Source organism: Microtus ochrogaster, chromosome 17 (genome assembly GCF_000317375.1).
Source record: "Microtus ochrogaster isolate Prairie Vole_2 chromosome 17, MicOch1.0, whole genome shotgun sequence".
Taxonomy (NCBI): domain Eukaryota; kingdom Metazoa; phylum Chordata; class Mammalia; order Rodentia; family Cricetidae; genus Microtus; species Microtus ochrogaster.
The window spans coordinates 24,483,276-24,507,111 of NC_022019.1; positions in this window are offsets into that span (position 1 = coordinate 24,483,276).

A 23,836-nucleotide genomic window follows, 5' to 3' on the forward strand; every position below is an offset into this window, starting at 1 on the left:
AAAAAAAAAAAAGATTTTTGTCTCTTTCTTGACCTTTACTGCTACTCAGCCAAAACTGATGATGTGTTTATTGACAATGCACTGTGAAAATATATTCTCTAGCAGGCAAATGAATAAAACCTTCATTTGCTACCAGAAACATTTAGAAAGATATTTTATCTTTGCCATGTTTCCCTTTGTTACATTGGGAGAGCTGTCTGTGTTATCAATGTAACCATTTGTGTATTACATTGGAAGATTTGTCTCTGTTATTCATGTAACCATCTGTGTGCTACATTAGGAGATATCTCTTTATTATCCATGTAACTATTTGTGTGCAGTTTTAAATATTAGTTTCAAAAACCCCACTTCTCCCTTTGTATGCCATGGAACTCTTTTGCATCTTTGAACTTTACAGGAGCCTATCCTGATTTAAATTCCACCAATCCATAAAATAAATCTGTGCTCAGACATCATCTTTGCACATTTCTGTTTCACCCAATTTCTCTCTCTGAGTTTTACTAATTGTGCTTCATTTGCCATCCAAATTTATGAAAAACTCATTTTGCCTGAGGCTTTTTAGCCACCAGTCCAAGTTAGACCTGTGATTAGAATTCCAATTCTACTAACTGGAACCCAAACCTAGCCATACAATCTCAAAAAGCAAACTACTTATAAAGACAATTATACAACCAAAATAATTAGACTATATCAATGAAAAGGAAAATGGAAAATTATTGAGATGAAGGCAAGCGTTTTAAGCATGGGTGATGTTGGCTTACTGGTACACACTTTGAAATAGAACTTTGAAAGAAGAAATCATTGGCCCAGGATGTTGAGAAGCAAATGAGACAAGTCTCACTCCACAGCATTCTATCTGAGACTAACTCATTTGTTACTCTATGCACTCATGAGAATTTTTAAAAGAATTTCTAAAATTTTATTTGCATTCCAACCACAGTTCTCTCTCACAACCCTTCTCCCATCCCCTTTGCTCCCCTTCAGCCCACTTTCCATCTATTCCTCCCAAAAGGTAATGAATGGCTCCAATGGTGAGTCAACAAAGTCTGGCATATTAAGTTGGAACAGAATCAAGCCCTGCTTCCCCTTGCATTAAGACTGACCATGGCTTCCCACCTTAGGGATTGGATTGCAACGAGCTAGCTGATTCCCCAGGGATAGATCCTGGTCCTACTGCCAGGGGCCTCACAGATAATCCAAGCTTCACCACTGGTTCCCATATATGAAGGCCCTACCTTGGTTCCATGGAGATTCCATAGGTGTCAGTCTAGAGTTCATGAGTTTCCATGAACTTGCTTCAGCTTTCTTTTTTTTTTTTTTTTTATGGTTTTTCGAGACAGGGTTTCTCTGTGGCTTTGGAGCCTGTCCTGGAACTAGCTCTGTAGACCAGGCTGGTATCGAACTCACAGAGATCAGCATGCCTTTGCCTCCCGAGTGCTGGGATTAAAGGCGTGCGCCACCATCGCCCGGCTTGGTTCAGCTTTCTGTGTAGATTTTTCCATTATGCTCTTGACCTCCCTTATTCATATATTCCCTCCTCTCTCTCTTTGCCTGGATTCCCGGAGATCAGTCTGTGCATGGTCAGGCTGTGAGCAGATTCATTAACATTTGGCAATTCTCTGCAAATTCCACAGCCAAAGTCCCTAACTGTATTATTTTCTGTTAGCTTATTTACTTTGTGGATGTTAAGTTAGCCTTAAAGGTACAATAAGGTTCTACTTTGGTGAAATATATTAAGTTCCATTTGGTTCCAATTGAATATGCAATTTTCTTTGTTTTCCAATTTATAGAGTAGTTTCACATACTTTTTAAAATGCATTTTATTTTCAACTATGTGCATTTCTCTAGGTCTTTCTGTAGTTATCCTTTGTGTGTAGGTGTCCACAAATGTCGGAAGAAACAGCTGCATTACCTGGAAATAAAGTTACAAACAGTGGTGAGACACTTTTTTTTAGGAAGTTTAAATATAACTATAATATTTGTAAAACAAAAATGATAATAGAAATTTATTTTACAATGCTACAGCTTACAGTAGGGATAATAAAAATTAAACAGTATTAATTAGAATCTCAAAAAAGTGACATTTGCTTTAAGGAATAGCACAATCATTTAAGAGATTTAAATTAAAAATTAGTTTATTCACATGAATTTATGAAAATTCCAATTAAAATGTATCACATATCAATCTGGAAGAACTTCATGATTTAGTGCTGAATGTAGAAACATCAAATATTATAAATATGTTCTTCATTGAAGCATGGATCATTCTGTGTTCCATGTTCTTCAGTTTTCTTCTATTTATTAAAGCATAATAATTTTTTTACAGAAGTTGGCATGTCAATGATATTTTTCTTCTTGTAACTTTTTAAAACTTTCCTCATTAGACACAATGTCTGAATCTTAAGTAGTGAGCAAAAAACGTTATTTCAAAAACAACAACGAAGTGATTCGATTTGTGTGACCTTGAAGAAATGAAAATCAAGGGAACATGTGAAGTTTCTAGCAGGTTTCATTATCTAAGTATAAAAATGACAAACCATAGAAATGAAATTAAATGCTTATTTTCTCACATAATAAAATATCTTTCAAATGACTTCAAAAGTACTTGCTCCTTGCCTCATAAAATGTGCATTTTCAACCTTGAGACAGAGAAATCATTTTTTTATTCTTTGTGACAGATCAAGCCATTCTACTTTGCTACAAAAGGTTATAGACTATGATAACTGACAATCATAAACATATACAGCACCTGTCTTGTCCTTGCACTGCCCTACATACATTAAATCTAGTTAAGGATAACAAAAGTATAACTTCAATAAATTGTGCTCTGTTTGCAGGAAAGCTAGCAATAAGAAACTGGAGACACAGATGATAGAAATGTGTTATTGTAAGAAGCATAAAGATTTTAAATCATTTATCTTGCCCTAGTAAGCATATCAAAGAGTCTTTACTACCTACAGTCACAAGTGTGCTTTGCCAACACACTAAATTCTAGGGATACGTTAAAGTTAAGATGATAAAAAGGAAAGGACCACTAATTATTAAAATGTGGTAAAATTATTTCATCTTCAAAATTTATACCTAAAAGCTATGATTTGACTATTGTAGAAAAAATGTGTTTTATATTTTATTATGAAGATTTTAAATCAAGTCCACTATCCAATCAATATTCAGAAATAACAATATTAAGCATTTAAAATGTTTTTATTGAAATGGGGATACATAAATCTTCCTACCTTTACTTCCTCCAGCCCTTTCCTGACCCCTCCCATTTAAGCCCTCCCACGTTACTCACTATCAAATTGATAATCTTTCTTTCTTGACTGTTGTTACATATACATGATTATGCGGTAGAACACACACACACAGCACACACACACACACACACACACATATACATAGCCGAGTGCAATTTTATTGGCTTTTGTATAGATGGTTTCAGGAATGACAATTTTGCATTCTGTCCTACCATAGCCCGAATAAGGTTATTTATTAACAAATGGTAATAAAACATATTCATAGCATCAGAGGGGAATTCCACATAATTGAATCATATATTTCCAACTTACAAACTCACATGCAATATGATTCCTTTTGGCTTTTACAAACAATCATGGTGCTGTTCGTCCCTCCTTTTCTTTCTGCAATAATTTCTCAACCTCCTCCGGAATAGAAATCCCTCCCCCATTTTTCTCTTTCCTGTTTCATATCACTTGTATCCAGCTCATCCTGTTATTTTTTTGAAAATACTTGCCCCCATGTGTGCATGTATGTATGACTCTCCCATCACACAAACAGATCAAAATTACTAAAAATAAAACTACAGAAAATATAAACCAAATTATAATTTTTGCATCTTTTCTTATTAGTTCTCTGAAATTTTTGAAACTTATATATGTTTTTGGTCAAATTTTCTCCTTTTTGGTAGTAGCCATACCTTTTCCCTTCCCATTCAACTTTGTATCATTACTTTTGTTTTGTTTTGTTTTGTTTTGTTTTCTTTTGTTTTTCGAGACAGGGTTTCTCTGTGGTTTTTTTGGAGCCTGTCCTGGAACTAGTTCTCGTAGACCAGGCTGGTCTCCAACTCACAGAGATCCGCCTGCCTCTGCCTCCCAAGTGCTGGGATTAAAGGTGTGCGCCACCACCGCCCGGCTATGTATCATTACTTTTTCCCTTTGATTAATATTACATTATAAGGTTTATCATTAGAAGCATAAACAAAAAGTCTTTCACAAATAGTTAAGCCATATTCTAAAACTGCTAAAGTCTGAGGGCTATGAAAAATTAATAGTAATTTCCCTGAGTTCACTTCCTTTTTAATACCCAAGTAACACATTAGAGAGGAAAAGTTTACACTTTGTTGTATAATTTTTCACATTCCTCTAATAAACGGTCTTCACTCTCAGGGTTATTTTTCAGTGTATATACAGTGAATGTCTGCTATGTGACAGGGACTGCAAGAGAAAGTTTCATTTAACCCATGTGTAAAAATTATTTATGTACCATATTAATAGGAAGTATCAAAGTCAATTCCATTAAAATGAAGTTAACACATTTTTAAATGTAAATTCTTCCTTATCATCTTTTTATATTTTATATTCATCCTTAAGCTTATTCAAAGTTTAAGAACTTCAGTGATACACGTGGAGATCTGAAGGCTTGTAAATTACTTTCTTCAATTTGGTGTAGGAGTTCCTTCTGTTTATGTGTTACTTTCATTGGTTAATGAATAAAGAAAATGCTTTGGTCTAGCTGAGAGGGTAGAAATTAGGTAGGTGGGGCAGACAGAACTGAATTCTGGGAGGAAGAACGCAGAGTCAGAGAGATGCCATGTATCCGAGGCCGGAAGTAGATGTGCTGAAACTTTTCTGGTAGGTCACGAACTCGTGGTGATACACAGATTGATAGAAATGGGTTAAACTAATATGTAAGAGTTAGCCAAGAAGAAGTTAGAGCTAATGGCCAAGTAGTGTTGTAATTAATTCAGCTTCTTTATGATTATTTCGGGTGTCAGCTAGAAGGGAAGCTGGGACAAACAAGCCGCCTCTCATTGCAACACCAATTTGTTGTTTTATCAGTATTTATTGATCTTTTCATGTGATTAGCTTTTAAAATTTAAGTTATTATTATTGACTATGGTAGTGATATTTCATCTATATTTTAGTAAATATAGCTTGCCTGAAGTTTATAGAGTAAAACAACCACATTGGCCAACATTACAGGCCAGGTCACAATAACACAGACTTTTAATCCCAGTAGTCACATTAGTTTGCCATTGAAACGAGGCGGTGCATGCCTTTAGCCAGTGTTGCAAGCTTTTAATCCCAGATTTAGAGAGGTTTTTAAGGTAAGAAGAGACAGCTCTCAGTTACATTCCCATTCTGAGATCCCTTTAGGCAGAATTGCCAATCTGGACTGAGGCCAAGGTAAAAGCACATGGCTGGCTGCTTTGCTTTTTCTGGTCTTCAGGTTGAAACCCAATTTCTCGCTCTGAGTTTTTATTAATCATGCTTCAGAATATGTTTAACTCATTTTTATCAGTGAGTAATATCTGATGTAATTAACGATCAATAAATTAGTTTCCTTTTCATTGTTTAAAGGCAGAGGTAATTGATCTGGTCGTCTGTTTTCATTTGGCATGATTTGTAGTTAGGAAAATAAAACAAAAAATGTGGAACCACAAACTAGAATACTAATGCTATTATCCTTATTATTACAATATTTAGTCAAACTATGGATATTTTGGTGTGGTTGGTGAAAATGTAGGTGTATGCATGTGATAGGTGTTTAAAGGCTTTTCGTGCATATATACACACATACAACGTGAAAATGAGAAAAGATTTTTTTCATTCCGTCCTCATATGTTCATTTCACAAGCAAAGACATAATTAAACTAATGCACTATAATAATGTAGGATCATGATTATAGTTTATTTTATACATTCTGAACATATATCCAGTGGGATTGGATTAGAAAATTGTAGGGTGGCAGTTAGAGAAGAGTACATAATAATATATTTAGCAATAACTTTGCCTCAGTGCTGTTTCGTTGATAGCAGCTTATTAAAAGTAGAAGAGAATGTATAATGAGTAGCATTATAGTCTAGATAAAATTTGTGTAAAGATAGAAACCTCATCTTCTGTACAAGGAAGAAACAGTGCACACATGAAATCTGTTCCATTTTAAAATCCAAACAAGTTTGGACATGCCACACTTTCATCATAAAATTGGTAATGGCTCATGTGACTCCATTCAACAGTAAGAGACTAGTGATGTTTAATGGGTGTTCAGTGAGAGAGGGTCCTTCTTTGGGAAGGCAGATATTAATAAACTGCCCACAGTTCACTAAATTCTTTCCCACTGGTGCACATGCAAGCAACCAGAAGCAAACTTAGTGAGAGGAAAGCAACACCAAAATAGGAGAGGAAAGATGAATTCCATTAAGATCTGTTGGTAGAGGTGTGAGAATAATGGGATGTATTACACACATGGACGAAGACTAGATTCAATAAAATGTAATTTCTTTTGAAAGATCTAATAAAGTCAATAAGGTCTTTGAAAGCAGAGATTAACTATAATTCTATAGGTAAATCTATAAATTTAAGCTTAATTAGCACATATAAAAGGAGAAAAATCTATAAAACACAAAACATTAGACACATTTACTATAAAACTAAATTTATCATTTTCAAGTTGTTTTTTTTTTTTTAAGAAATGCATTGCCCTGGCTACAAGATATGCTTTGTTGAAGTACTTATGATGAGATCACAGACTACTAAGCCCCTGCACAGATAGGTGAGACACTTTCAGCTTCGTTCATGGTGAAAGCCTAATTATAGATGGGAGTCGGGTGAGAGGGAGACGGAATCTAAATCATGATGTTTATAAACAGAGATAATGAAATTCTAGTGTGTCCTAGTGACTGCTGAGACATGTATGTAGTGTATGGGCAACACATGTAGTTTCTATTAAAACCCTAACCTGTAACACTTTAAATTATAAAGACAGCTAATGCTTAATTATTTATTGAAAACATATTTTGGTGATTGAGACTGTACAGTAAATTCTTGTTCTAGTCTTTCTTTTTTTTAAAATAGTATGTTAATAGAGAGGAATGTGGAAATAAATTCACCATTCTTGCAGTAAATTCAGCCAAAACCCATAAGATTTTAAGCTTTAGAATAAAAATGAAGTAATTCCCTTCATTTCATGCAGAATAAGCCTTTCGAAAGTTCTCAACATCCTTTTGTTAGTAAATATAGAAACAAGTTCAGCACGATTAATTAACTTTATTGCTTTTCCATTTTTATCTTTCATTCTATCAATTAAAGGTAAAAGAAACCATTCTATGAATACAAGTATAGATGCAATGAAAGTAGTCTCAATAACAGTAAATATTAGCATGTTAGTCATAGGTAATCACTCTAAATTATTAACAGGTATAAATACTCACTAAAATGGCATATTTTTGAAATATCAATTAGGAGCACCTGTTAATTTAACAGTTGTTTCTGTTGAGTCTGCAGTTTTCTCTTAGTTCGCAAATAAACCCAATAGAAATAAATATAAGGTATACAAAACAAATGCCCTACTCTCTTAAATTGTAGAAAAAGAGGGTAGCAAAACTATGCAATGCATTTTCAAACTTTGGAATGTACCTAGGGAGTTAATTAGACAATTAATAAATGACAACTATCTTAAAAGAGGTAGTAACATACCCTGATGATTAAGTGAATTATTTCAAATGCCATTTGGAATATAAAAATCAGAACATATAGTAATTCCATATTAGTACTGTTTTTGAACTGGCAGTTGTGCATAGTTCTTGTGATAGAAATTGGCTTTGTTTTGGAAAATAATGACTTTAGAGTTAATCTTTAACGTGTGGCAAGATACATTTACACTATGTATATAGGTAACATTAAATGAAATATTCAAAAATATTGGAATTAAGTTGCAGTATATATTGTTGGGACAATGGTAATATTATATAAGAGTAAATGAAATATACCATTGCATATTAATAGATATTATGTTATAAAAGTGACTAATGATAAATGTCATCACTTTCAAAATCTACTATGTTATATGGTGCAGAAATTGAAACTCTGGAGAGAGTAAAGAAAATAAGATTCAAAAAATAATACAGTGTGTCCTTTTCTGAGAGTGAAGAGAAAATTGAAAAGAAAAGCAGAGAAATTCATTGCTGATAATATTTTCTTTCTTAGCTTTGGTCAGGAGCATGGAAACACTTACCCTGTTCCTTTTTCATTACATGAGAAAAGTGTCTTGTCTATGACTGATTTCATTTTATAATAAGAGGCAACCCTGGAGAACTCCATACCTGGTGTTGGTGAGAGGGGGATCTGGGCACAATGTGCTGTCCAACTAGAATTCATCTCTAGTGGGAGCCAAGAAGCCCTTAATCATACATTAAGGTCAGTGTGCCCCACCTCTGGAGGGATGAGTCTCCTCTTCAGAGACATTCTTTTTAAAATCTCAAATACAGAATTTGGAAGAACTTTATTATTGTGAACATTAAACATTGCAGGGACAGCACTAGGAATATGGAGTCTCAGAAGGCTGACAAAAAGCCAGACTTCTGGGAGGCAGAGAATGGACTGTAGTTAAGAATTGATTCAATATAATATACAATATGAAGATTTCCATCCATTAGCAAGCTGTCCAGTCATACTCACTTATTGAAAATATAAACATGATGGGACATATTGTTATACTTAAAAGTGTAGCTAGTGGGGCTGTAGAGATAGCTCACTATTAAGAATACTGACTGCTCTTGCATAATACTCAGGTTAAAATTCCTGTGCCTAAATGGCAGCTCACAACTGCCTGTAACTCCAATGTCTGAAATCCTTACACAGACATATATGCAGGCAAAACACCAATGCATATAATATGTATGAGTGTGTGTTTATGATTGTGTGTGTGTGTGTGTGTGTGTGTGTGTGTGTGTGTTAAGCTAGATGGTGGTGGTGCAGTCCTTTAATATTGGCACTTGGGAAGTACAGGCAGGTTGTTTTTAGTGACTTCATGGCCAGTCTTATCTATAAGGCAAGGTTTATGACATCCAGGACTGTTGCATAGAGAAACCCTGTCTCAAAAAAAGAGACATCGAGTAATCTTCCACATTTATTTTAATAACATTTGAGTATCATAGAAATGCATAACCTTCATCTGGGTTAATATATTTTAAGAAAAATAACAATGAAACAATGAAATAAAGTTTGAGTAAAAGGTGAAAAGCACATAAATAATACCTGTGTAAATTTAGCTACAAAAGTTAAATTCATATTAATTTCATGTAAGTATTACATTTATTATAAATTAACTAAAGTTTTAATATCAAAGAAAAGTGCATAATAATGCTAATGCCATGTTATGTTTAGTGAATAGAATGACCTTGCATTTTATTTAAAGCTATCATGTGCTCTATTAAATATAATGCTTTACTTTTGTCTTCATTGTTTCTTATACTATTGAAGGTTTTTTTTCATAAAATCATTAAATTCCTGAATTTAATAAAAACTCCAGAAGAGGGAGATATTTACTCTCAAATGAAAATAAAAATTGACTATATGTGAATGAATTGGACAGAAATCTTTGTTTGACATGTAATTTTTAATAAATGAGTAATGTATATGAAAAGTATTTATGTTAGTGAAAATTTGACTTATTCTGTGTCCTATGATTGACCCTTCTGCTATTTGCAGTTTTAGTTTTTAGAAAACTATATCCTCACTTAAACCAATTTTTCTAAATCACAAATTTTAGCTTTATCATTTAACATTTAAGTCTTGCTACATTTCTTGCAATAATTAATTAATAATAATTACTAAATATTTTAACAAACTTTTTTATCAATTGTAATTAATGGTTGCTTTTATGAATTACTTAAGAACTAGGCGTGTGCTATTCTATCAACTTTTAGAACTTGGGCACTCATTTCTAAAGATGCATCTATATTATACAAATTTGTTTTCAGTAAAAATTATGTGCAATATTGAAAGCAGTGGTTACATTTTTTATTTTCTTTTTTGATAAGAAGAATGAAATGACATAGAATAATAGTTTATACTAGCAAACCTCTTAAATACTGGGGCTTTGTCACTTTAAAACACATTTGTGGTTGGTGAATCTGACTAACCATGCAGGGTTAATACAAGCAGTGTCCATTTGTATAGTATCCATCCGCAAAAATTTGTGTTTTGTGCTTCTCTTCTGAACATATTGTAATAAATTTCTCCTTAAATATCCCATCTTTGTCTGCCATATTAAGGAGAAAATGTCTGAGAAGCCACTCTTGATTTAGACATCACTTTGTTTCTTACATTCACGTAACCGTGTGAACACTGCCTTGTAGTAATCCCCAGCTTTGAGTGTCTAGAAATATTTTAACAATTAGATGTGTATGCGGTTTCAATGAGTTTTGTAATGTTTGTTTCACATTTTTACTCTCATTCTTGTCATGCAGCATCAGTACTGCATAGCAATTGTGGTGCAAAGATCAGTGTCAAAATGTTTAATCGCAGGTAAAAGGTCTTTGAGGAAGGGATATACATGTGGTCTAATTTTTATCTTAAAAATTGTGTCATAAGCAACAAGATCTATTTGTCAAAATTACAATCGTACTGACATTAAAGGAAGTCATAATTGTTTCCCAGCAATGTTCTTTTATTTTAAAGAAAATATCTACTGTTGAGTGTTTTTTTTTTTTTTTCAGAAGACTGCTGGCTTTCCCTACTATATAGATAGATAACTTTACTTGAAAAGTTTTTCATAACTTAGCATTCTCAGATTGCTTGAATGAAATTTCATCTTCCAGTGACTCATGATGTCTTACTGTGAGATTTGGTTTCTTTATATAAAAAGTAGCTTGCCATATTCTATAAGATTTGTTGATTTCTAGGTCAGAATTAGCTCATTAGGATTTTCTCAATAAATCTGATAGAGTTATTAAAATGGTCTTGAGGAATAAATTGAAGCAATCAAATTCTTATAATTCTTAGCTCTATTTTTTTTTACATACTCAGGAACAAAGTGTGAGCTGTCTTTTAAAAGTTTCAAATGTCAAGAGCTAAAAATAGTGTCCCTGAACATAAGTGATAGACAGATGGCTGATAGTGTGCCGATGAGTCATCTGCCATTCTTTTCAGATGCTTCCTTCAGAACTCCTAATAAGAACGCATGCTGTTAATCATCAACTTAGCACCCCGCATAGATTGTGGGAGGCTCTCAGAAGAACCATGAAAAATGTTGACTAATCAAATTAGAATAAAGGTATATTTATATATGCCAGTAAAGATATATTTCAATATAAATATATCGGACATTTGATCCAGATATATAACAAAAGGAGGGCAATGTACTGTGGCTTTATATTTTTTTGGAAGGTTTAATTATATGAGGATATTTCTTACTGACTACACGGCATCATTTCTTCCAGTGAATGTGAAAAACACACTCTACTATTGTGAGTAATTTTAACTTTCAATACCAAGACAATCACCCCATCCACAGTAACTTTTCACTGTAATTAGAGTTTTAACCACTGTGAGATAGCATAACAGCCCCAAAGAAAAGGCTTCTTCATTGACTAGGTCTCAGGTTGTGGATTATTTTCGAAGTTTATTGAAACATGACGGACTTCTAAAAACAATTCTACATTAGAAGGAAAGCCATTCTGACAGTAATGGATGTGCTCTTCTTTAAAAATTCACATTATCCCGTCTGCAAACATCTTGCATGAGAAATACAGTCTCCTAAATTCAACCTTCAGAATTTAAAAAGTATCTTATATAACAGGTTGACTTCACATTTGAACACATTTGCAAGCTATGTTTTAATGTTAGCAGTGCTTTCTTTAACATTGTTTTCAAACTTTTATTCAAGTGTGAAAGAACTGTGTGTCTTTATTCATATTTTAATACATTTTTAAAAATTTTATTAAAATAACCTCATTGTCACTTGTTTAATATTTATATTGGAAGTTTCAATGGTGTTTATAGCTTATAATAAATAATATTTAAAAGATTTTCCTAATGTTAGAACCTTTATGATAAACATGAAATTTTGAGCCATTGATTGCAAAGACAATAATACAATGGATTACGAAGATATTTGGTTCAAGATGTTTTTTTTTCTGAGACCGGGATTCTCTGTAGCTTTGGAGCATGTCCTGGAATTTGCTCTTTTAGAGGAAGCTGGTCCTGAACTTCAGAGACTTTCTTGCCTCTGCTTTCCAAGTCCTGATTAAAGGAGTGCATCACCACTGCCCAGCTAAGATTTTTCCTATGTTGAAGAGCATCTGTTATAATGAAGACCCATTAGCAATCTTATTTTTATATTATGGCATTATTATAATATACCATTACTATATGTAAAAGATAGTGTGTAAAAAGTTCCTTATGATGTGGCAGATGTATAGAGAGGACAGAAATGATGAATGTATGAAATTATGTTCAGCTTCATGATTAGAAACTATTAATTTTTTATAAACATTAATTAGGCTAATACAGATTAAATTGATTTTTAAATGGAACACAAAAATCTATTTTTAAGAGTATGCCCACAACGTATATCTTCCTTACTATATTTTAAAACAATCTACCTCAGTGTAAACAGTTTTAATTTAATAAAAAGATGCTAATATAGTTTTATATTAAGTGTTACAAAATGTGCTTAGCAGACAGCAATTTCCCTGTAAAAGAGAAAAAGTTAGAGAAAATGATCACTAAAGATTTTATTTTCTAAACATGAAAATTTATTTTATTATTAATTATGAATATATATGTGTGAGTGTTTCCGTGTAAGCATGCATGTGTCTAGGGGCCAAAGAGAGTATTTCTGCTGCTATTCCTCAGATATCCTAGCCCATTGTTTCTGCTGTTTTTCTTTTCTTTTTGTTTTTTTTTAAGGTTTGATTAATTTATTCTTTCATTTATTCATTTACTTTGAGAATGAAATAATCAATGTTCATCATCAACTAGCTTATTTTCCTCAAATGTTTATATGTTTTGAAGTTTCTTCATGCTAATAAGTTACAATGTTTTATAATTGCATTTATTTTTTCATTTTGTTGTAATGTATTTCTTTCTTTTGTCCTAAATACTTAGATATGATTTTAATTCAAATCTACAACTTTTTGCTAATTCTCCATTTAAAAATATTGAAAAGCTCACTTTTTCATTATTCTGATATTTGTCACTCTTCATTTTATTTTCTTGCTTCTTTAACTTTTTCATTACAAATATTATAATTTCATTGCCATTTATTATGATTTTTATCTCCTAAAGGATTAATTTTTAATAATTTTACTGAGGGAAAAAGAATTTTTAATTAGAGTATATTTTCTTTTGATTAGGATGTATCATTTTGCTTTCTGTAATACTAGTTTCGGCTCTGCCAAAACACAGTTGCTCATTTTCTTCTCTAAGGGCCAGTTAGTCACACTCAGAAGAACTGCCAGGTATACTCCTTGCCAGATAGTACGTTTTTGTTTATGTTTTTTTCATCTGAATTATCTGCGTAATAGTCTCCTTTCAGTTGTTTGGGCAAAGTTTGGGTATTATGTATATGCTTGATTATGGCTTGCTTTTATCGTAATAAAACATTGCCTATTTTAAATTTCTATCTTATTTGCACGGTGCTAGAAGACAGGATAATCCCTCTTTGATGATTTTGCATATAGAATAGAACTTCAAAATGTACAAACTTTCTCACATGAATATTATACAACTTGAAAATAAGTGTAATTCTAAAAATAGTTCAATGAAATTGCAAATGTGAATAATAAAAGTTGTAAGATGGCCTTCAGCAACCAAGAATAAAAGTGATCAGCATTTAGTAAAGAAAACAAAAACAGGCAAAACAAAATCAAACAAAAATTAATCATTTCTCTTTTCCTTGGTTGGATAATAAGAAATGTACACTAGTTAAGAGAATATTTTTGTTAATTAAATGTCCTTGAAAGTGTTATTCAACTATAAAATGCACTTGGATAGCTGTTCCCCTACTTTCTTTTAGCCTCTCTTATCTCTGCCACAATCGCTTCCTTCCTAACAGAATCTTTCCCATATCCAGATTCATCACTTCCATTTTTGTGAACCATTTAATTAAACAGGACTATCTATGTGCAGTTTAGATTGGAACTATACATTGGAGCATGTTTATTTTATACTATCTCCTTTTAAAAATTCTGAATGAATTCCATCAAACAAGTAATATTTCCTAATAATTACTTCACATATTTATATTCTTAATTCTATAATCAAGAGATTCGGGTTAGCTGAATGGATTAAGGGACAAAAATTCTTGGTTTTGTTATATACAGGAAAGTCATCTTTCCCTCAGAGACAAGAACCATATTAAAATGAAAGGATTAGGAAAAGTATTCAGAGATAAGTTGAAAAGGAACAAAAACGTATCATTGATCTAATATCTAAAAACATACATTTCAATATAAAAGTAATCAGAAGATATATTTTATTCTAATCAACAGTGCAATTAACCAAAGAGGCATTATAATTCTAAACATATATTCACAGAACTCTGGCACATCAGTCTCATAAAACAAAGCCAGCTATTGGATTTCAAGACACAGGTTAACTCTAACTCAGTGGTAGTAAGAAATTTCAATACTACCATTCTCTTGTAGGCAGGTCATCAAGACAGAACATAGAGAATCATCACAGTTGAATCATGCTATACATCTAATGGATCTGACATGTATCGACATATTGATACATACAAATACTGAAGAATATACATTCTATCCAATAGCTCATGGTAACTTCTCTAAAGTATACTAAACTCAGGAAAACAACAAATCTCAATAAAAATGAAAATTGAAATAATTCTTGGTATTGTTTGTGGTTACATAACAAACTTAAACATCGGCATCCTCTGGTAATTGCATGAACCATGAACGCTAACATGTTATAGAAGATGAATGGGCCGAGGTGGGATGATGAAAGAAATGCAACACTTCTTAGAATAAAATGAAAACAAAGACACAACACAGCAAAACTACTGGCAGACATTAAAAGCTACTTTCTGTTTTTTTCCTTTTATTGAAAATAGATTCTTTTCTCATGATCTATCCCAACTACAGCTTTTCCATTCTCTATTCTTCCACCTCTTCTCTCCTCCAGAACAAAATTCTTTCTGTTATTCATAAGAAAAGAACCTGTTTCTAAGACATAACAACAAAACATGGCAAAATAATAATAACAATAAAACAAAATACATAAATCGAGGCTAGACAAGCCAACCAAATAGAAGGAAAAAAAATCTTAAGAAGAAATTGTATAGTGCCAAGCATCTTCATTAAAATAAGAGAGAACACAATTAAATGATTCAATAATTGAACTCACAAGATTTGAGAAAAACCAACAACAAGCTAAACTCTTATCCAGTTGATGAGAAAAATTATCAGCACTTATTCTTACATGTTGATGGGGATAAATAAAATAGAAGCTTTCAATATTTTTAAAAAAATATGTTTTTATTGAGATTTATATTTTTCTCTACTCCCCTCCATTCTTCCCCTTCTACCCTCCACCAAGATCAAAAACATTGATGTCAGCTCATTCTGGAGAGGATGTGGGATAAAGGGAACACTCCTTCATTGCTGGTGTGAGTGCAAACTTATACAGCCACTTTGGAAATTCATCAGTATGGCAATTTCTCAGAAAATTAGAAAACAATCTCTTTTAAAACCAAGCATACCACTTTTTGGTATATACCCAAAAGATGCTCAAACATACCACAAGGACACATGGTCATCTATGTTCATAGCAACATCATTTGTAATAGCCAGAACCTGGAAACAACCTAAATGCCAAAGAATGGATAAATAAAATGTGATACAATTACACAACGCAGTACTACACAGTGGATAAAATAATGACATCTTGAAATTTGCAGGCAAATGGGTGCATCTAGGAAACATCATATTAAATGAGGTAACTCAGACTTAGGAAGACAAATATATATGTACTCACTCATAAATGGCTTATAGAAATAAAGAAAAGAAAAACCAGCTTTCAATATAATTCATTTTTAATACATTTTAAATATTGTGTCATTGTGAATTGAGATCATTTTGAAAATCTAAGCACAGGTCTTACTTGGAGTCTGTTTTTATATTATCCAAATAGATATTTTGAAATCAATTTTATGTAGGAATCTTTTTGATTGCAATGTGTTCTTTAGCAGAACAATATGCTTGATGACTTCCCTGTATTCTACTATGGGAGTTTCAAAAGTATATCTTAGAAATGAGATTTTGATATATTTTCAAATTATTTTGAATTCATTCTTGTCAAGTATAGCAAAACTATTGAAAAAAGGATTACTTGGATCCTTTGTGTCTTTTAAACTTAATAAAATGCCTTGTTGTTTGTATTAAACATAGATTAGCTTTGATAGAGTGTTTCTTTTCTTTCTTTTATGTTTTATGATTTCTATATATTTTAGTAATTAGTAGAGGAAACGAACACTACTTAATGGAAGAACATTAATTCATGTTCTCAATAAATACAAATAGCACTATTAAAATTTATAAAATAAAAACAGTCTTAAAAGTAATAATATGTACAACTAGAGAAAAGACAATTTTGCTTAAGTTATCTTCATAGCTGTTCATTTCTAACAGACTGCTTGAGTTTTCAGACAGTAAAATTCCTCGTCATGAATTAGCACATGAGGAAAGAAATACACCTCTCAAGCCAATGATACTTAGAGATTTATCTGCAAAAGATTTTGTGAAAATCTATTAAATCTGTGTTCCGAATTAAGTTTCTGATCAAGAAGCATTTTCTAAAGATCCGAGTCACCATGGGAATATAAGTTGGCTCTAATATCAACTGTAAGTTCATTTGTTGCAGAAACAGTCCGTAAAAAATAAGCAATTTTTATTTTCTGGATGTCAATATTTTTCACAGCTTATTGTGTAGCTTTTGTATTTTGTCCTATTGTTAAATCACAGACAAATATTTAGTATATATTTCCACATAATTCTCAGGTTCCCTTGATTCCTTCGGTTCTCCAGAATTATCAACCCACCCAACTCTATACATGCTACATGTTAGAGTATTATTTCCCTCAGAATTGTGCTTTTAACTAATCATCCTTATGTGGCTACTTGTTAGGACTCGCCTAATAAAAATACTATAACTCTAGCTTTCAGTTTTCTGAAATTCAAGCCTACTTTAATTTATTGTATAATTTATAATTGTATAATTAATTTTATATAATAGATTTATACTAAAATGACTCAAGGATATTTTAATATAGCCTCTTGTTTCGAGAAAAATATTTGCCAATAAACATCCTCAAACTTCTCAAATTATGAATATCCACATTTCTTATTCTGAAGAGTACACTTCTAGAATTTGAATTGGTGAAACCAACTTTAAATGTAGGTTTAATTTTTATAGAAGTTGTAGATGGTTCCCAAGATTTTTTAAAGGATTTCAATATCTACAGCAAGCATTTTATTTGCATTCTTGCTGACGAATGATATTATCACTCACTTTAATGTGCCAATCTGATAAGCAAAGTGGGGTAACCTATTCTTTAACTTGTTTTTTCCTGTCTAGTGATAAATTTCATCTGTTTATGTGTATTCTGATCATTAGAGCTTGATATTATTTATTTTGAAATTCCTACAACAACCTTTCTCTTAAGAGATTTGTTATTTTGTGGTTACATGCTTAAATCCATGTATTTTAGAGTAACTTCATGTTTTTTCTAAATTTTGACATATATGCCTATATATATAATATATATATGCAAGTATGTATGTATGTATATATGTATGTGTGTATATGTGTGTTATCTTCTCAGTTTTAATCATGCATTCATCACATTCTTTTGGCAGGGATGCTCATTTTGGAGATAACAGAAAATTAGGAATCAGATTTTTTTATTTTTTTCTTGCTACTTCATTACTATAGAAACTCAGACTGTTGCTTTGGACCCTCTTTGCTGGTTGACCAGTTTCTACCTTCTGCTTTCATCCGTGCAATACTAAATATCTTAACACCGTCTTTGAAATGTAGGCTTCTCAGAAGCAGTTCCATATCTTAGTCTCACAGACACTGCACACAAGAAATCAGAACATGTTACACATATCCTGAATTGTTTTTCATATATTTCCTTGAGTAATGTGACCCAAACCTCCGGTATACTGTTAAGTTTTTGACTGTAAATGCATGCAAACCACCAAGCATGTGACTAATGCCAAGTTCCGCTCTCAGAGTGAGATGGAATCTGTCTTCTTGGGCCATGGCTCCATTTCCATTTCAAGTATAGGGAAAGTTCACGCACAGCTCTGCGCACAGTCTGATGGGATAATGGGAGAAGGGAATCCCTCTGATAATTTGTTCATGCACTCCCTTCTAAATAAAAGACTTCAAATGTGTTTTCTTTATTATTCTCTGGGCCTTTCGCTGGGTAAATTTCCCCAATGTATGTATATGTATATTTACATTTCTTCTCTCTCTCTCTCTCTCTCTCTCTCTCTCTCTCTCTCTCTCTCTCTCTCTCTCTTTCTCTCTCTCTCCGTGTGTGTGTGTGTGTGCACACATCTCTCTCTTACACACACATACTTGCTTTCTCACACAATTTTGACTAAAGATAGTAAACAGAAATTATTTTGCAGCCTAAATGTTTTGCAATCTCCCCTATCAAATGCATTACTTCATTGATTTCACTTAAGTTTCCAGACTATGGGAAGCACCTAGTTGTATTCTATGCAGGATGTAAGCTAAATGTTCAATTCTGGATATTTTTCTTCTCTCATTAGTCCCAAGTCTAGTCTGCATGGTCTGCATTTCTAAATTTCCAAGCTCCTAATAAAATAATCACATCATCTCTGTAACACCCTAAATTTTTCTACCTCACTCCAAAGCCTATGGAAAAGAGAAGTGAGGACAAAAAGATTCTTTGAGCCGGAGGACCAGCATATATTCTGTGATTTTGCAATTGTATCTCTGGCTATGTCAGGGAAGCTATGTCCATGAGGTCTCCACAAATGGCTTCTAAATATTTTACAAGAATGACACCAAAAGATATGGTAGCATGAAAAGAAAAAAACCTCATGAAGGATCAACAAAACAACTACGAGAGCAAAAATAATCTTCCCCAGGAGCAAGCCCACAGTTGATTGTTAAGTGGTCAAACCTGATACCTTATACAAAAAAAGTAAGATACAGTCTGAGCAGATTATATACCACATAACAATGAGAGGAAAGTCCATGAATTTGAAAGAGAAAAAATGGTAGCATGGTACATAGAGAGCTGGGATACAGAAGAAGGAAAATAATGAAGGAGCTATAATTTAATTTTAAAAGGGGTGTTATCCCTCAATTTCTAAATTTATGTCACTTTAATAAACACAGATGTGGTTTAAAAACTGATGGTCTTTATTACACACTCAGTGCTTACTTGCAAGTACTATTTTCATACCTTAATAGGGAGGATTTCTCAATAGAATTCTCCTATGTTAAAAAAGAACACATCTCAATACAGTTGCAGCATATACTTGGGTGTATAAATTAAAGATTATTTCGTTCAGAATTACAGTCATTCTATGAGTGAGAAAACTAGCAGCTGAAAAACAATCCCCTAACAAAATGCAAAAATATTTAATTAATAACCTGAACATATGCTTTCAAAACATGTCACACTTTCCTTCAAGCATCCGTGTCTTGAATCTAAGATGCCTGGAAGGCTACTCATTTTCTGGCTTAGTTTATATTTGAAGGGATTTGGGAAATGATGACAGCCTGAAACGTCAAAGCTATGCTGTGAACAATCCCTTGATATATTCGTAATATGGTTATATTTATGGTAGGTAACCCTTAACTGAATAAATGAGTAATTGGGGGCATCCCCCAGAAAAATTTTGTTCTGTCCCTCATCCTTTGTGATCTGTCTTGTATGTAGGCACCAGGAAGTAAGCAGCTCCTTCTACTATATATACTTAACACGAAGACATTCTATCTCATTTCAGATTCAAAGTCTCTGAGCAGTTAGTGATGATCTAAACACTATGAAACTTTGAGTTGAAGAAGATTTTTGTCCCATAAGTTATCTTATTAATTCAATTGTCACTGTCATAAGAAAATGTTAGTAAAGCATCCAACACATATTTATTAACTTCTTTAATATTGCTTTCAGAATAATTGCTGATAGCGGATAGAGAAGCAGTTATTAGAATCAATATATTTTGTCATTTTTTGTTCATGTGGGAATGCTACACATTGAAATTTGTAAAAATTATGGAAGCTTATTACTTCTCCAATGTTTTTTTAAGTCATGAAGCATAGACATCAAAGCCTAAAACAATGATTGATAAAGATTCCATGAGATATTTATTTTCCTGAAACAGTGTTAAGATAATATTAAACATAATTATTTTTCTAGGTCCTGTTTCCAACATTCTAACTTCTGTCAAATATTCAGCTAAGGGATTAGTAAATTTATAAATTATTATCTAATTCTGAAGAACACATAACTTGATAAGCCTTTCTAAGGGAATCAACTTCTATTTAAATAATCCATTTCCTTGAAATGAAGGACAATAATCTGAGCTTCATGGGATACATAGAATAAACATTTGATGACTACTTCTCAGATACAGCTGCTCTAAGAGATGTTAATGAAGATATCTTAATTGATCACTATAGCCATCCCTGTTTGCTAATAAAATGCAAAACTAGTCCAAAGAGCAGTCAGGGTTCCCCTTTGGACTGGAGAGGGAAGGGGAGAGGAGTGGGGGGAGGGGGAGAAGGGTGGGAGGAGGGAGAGGGAAATGGGAGGCTGGGAGGAGGCGGAAACTTTTTTTTTCCTTTTCTCAATAAAAAAATTTTTTAAAAAAATGCAAAACTAGGATATTATACCTAATTACATAATGCTCTTAATTATTGATAAACATACATTTCAGTGAATCTAATACTAATCTTTTCTGGTATCAAGACTTAAAAATACAAAAGAAAAATAACATATCATTCCATATTTCTAAAATACTACTTCACAATTCTGTGATAAAATGCTGCTTCTTTTGAGTTATTAGTATTTATAGTAGGGAATACCTTTATAGACAAAATAGCTCCACTCCATTTAATTTTTTATTCTGCTTCTCTGTTAATTCAATTTTATACTATTTATACAATTAGAGGAATATGTCATTGGGTTTTTGTTTCTTACTTATTAATTTATTTTTTTTAAACTTTTTAACTTTTTTAATTTAATTAACTGTTTTATAATTTTTAATTATTTTACATACCGAACAATTTCTCCTCCCACTGCCTCTCACTACCTCCCCCTCCCACCCCCATCCACTTCTCCTCTACGTCCTATGGAGAGTCAACAAAGTCTTTCACATCACTTGATGAAGGACCAAGGCTCTCACTACTCTATTTAGTTTGAGCAAGGTGTTGCTCCATAGGCATCGACTCAAAAAACCATTTCATGCACTAGTGATGAATCCTGATCCCACTGCCAGTGGCCCAACAAACTGTCCAAGCCACACAGCTGTCACTCACATTTAGAGGGCCTAGTTGGGTTTTATGCAAATTCCCCAGCTGTCAGTCCAGAGTCAGTAAGCTTCCTCTAACTTGGGTCAGCTGTTTCTGTGATTTTCCCTGTCTTTATCCCTTTGCTTATATTATCACTCTTTCCTATCTTAGAGTCGACTCAGGGAGCTCTTCCAAGAGCTAAGCTTTGGATCTCTGAGTTTGCTTACATCTGTACTGGGTGAAGGTTCTATGATGACAATTAAAGTAGACATCAATCTGATAACAGGGTAATGCCAGTTCAGAAAACCTTTCCAATATTTCAAGTCTTAATTAGAGTCATCCTTGTGCATTTCTGGTAAGTTCACTAGTGCCAGGTTTCTTGCTAACCCCATAATGGCTCCCTCCTTGACGATATCTCTTTTCTTGTTCTCCCTCTCTGTCCTTCCCCCAATCCAACCATCCCATTCTCTAATGTTCCCCTCTGCCCTCCTCTGAACTCCTCTTCCTCCCATTTCCCTCTCCCCCTCCTAAAGACTATCAATTCTGGAGATCCTACCCTTCACAGAGGGATCCATGTATTTCTTTCTCAGGGTCCTCCTTGTAACCTAGGTTCCTTAGGCTGCTTATCCTTTGGTTTATGCCTATTATGTACTTAAAAGTAGTATATACCATGTTTGTATTTCTGGGTCTGTGTTAGCTCACTCAGAATTTTTTTTTTCTGGTTCTATCAATTTGCCTGCAAATTTCAAGATGTCATTGGTTTTTTTTTTTGTTTTTTTTTTGTTTTTTTTTTTTACTGTTGAGTAATGCTTCATTTTGTAAATGTACATTTTTTTAAAATCCATTATTTAGTTTAGGGGTTTCTAGGTTGTTTCCAGTTTCTGACAATTGAGATAATGCTGCTACAAATATAGTTGAGGTACCTTCTATGAGGTTCAATGTGGTTGGCTTTATATTGAGTTTTTTATCCACTTATTCACTTATATATAGTATCATATAATCTTCATGTAGTGAAAGTGACTTCTTCCTTTCCAACTTGCACCCTTTGATCTGCTTTTGTTGCCTTATGGCTCTACCTAGAACCTCAAATATTATATTGAATAGATACAGAGAGAATGGATACCCTTTCCTTGCCCCTGATTTTAGTGGAATCACTTTGAGTTTTTCTTCATTTAATTTGATGCATACAATCAGTTTTCTTTATATTACCTTTATTATGTTTAAGTATGTTTCTTGTATCCCCATTTTGTCCAGAACCTTTATTATGAAGGGGTGTTATATTCTGTCAAAGGCTTTTCAGCATCTAATGAAATGATCGTGTGTTTTTGTTTTCATTCTGTATTATGTGGTCTCAATGACAGATTTTCACATATTCAATCATCCCTGCAGTTCTGGGATGAAGTCTACTTGATCATGGTGGATGATTTTTTTATGTGTTCTTGGGTTCAATTTGGTAATATTTTATTGAATATTTTTGTGTCAATGTTGATGAAGGAGATTGGTCTATAATTTTTTTGTATTTTTTGCATCTTTGTTTGGTTTGGTTATCAGGGTAACTGTGGCCCATTAAACAGATGTTTGCAATATTTCTTCTGGTTCTATTGCAGTAAACACTTTGCAGAATATTTGAAATTCTGATAGAATTCTGGGCTGTGATTTTTTGGGGGTAGGGATTTTTAAAGACTGTTTCCATTTTCTTAGGAGTTATAAGTCTGTTTAAATTGTTTGTTTGGTTTTGATTTATTTTTAGTATGTGGTACCTATCAAGAAACTTGTCTTTTTCTTTTAGATTTTTCTAATTTTGTGGAGTACAGGTTTGTAATGTAGATATAATGATTTTTCTGGATTTTCTCAGAGCTCGTTGCTATGTCCCCTTTTTCATTTCTGATTTTGTTGATATAAAATTTGAATATTGGTTAGTCTGGATAAGGAGTAGTTTATCTTGCTAATTTTCTCAAAGAGCCAACTCTTTGTTTTGTTGATTCTTTGTATTGCTTTCTTTGTTTCAATTTAATTGATTTCAGCTATGAGTTTGATTCTTTCTTCTCATCTACTCCTGCTGGGTGAGTTTACTTCTTTTTGTTCTAGAGTTTTCAGGTGAGCTGTTAAGTTGCTTGTGTGAGAGTTCCTCTAATCCGTTATGTAGGCAATTAGTTCTGTGAGATTACTTCTTATTACTGCTTTCAGTGTGTCCCATAAGTTTGGGTATGATTTGTATTCATTTGCATTGTTTTCTAAGAAGTCTTTAATTTCTTTCTTTAGTCTGTCCTTGATGTAGGGGTGGTTCAAA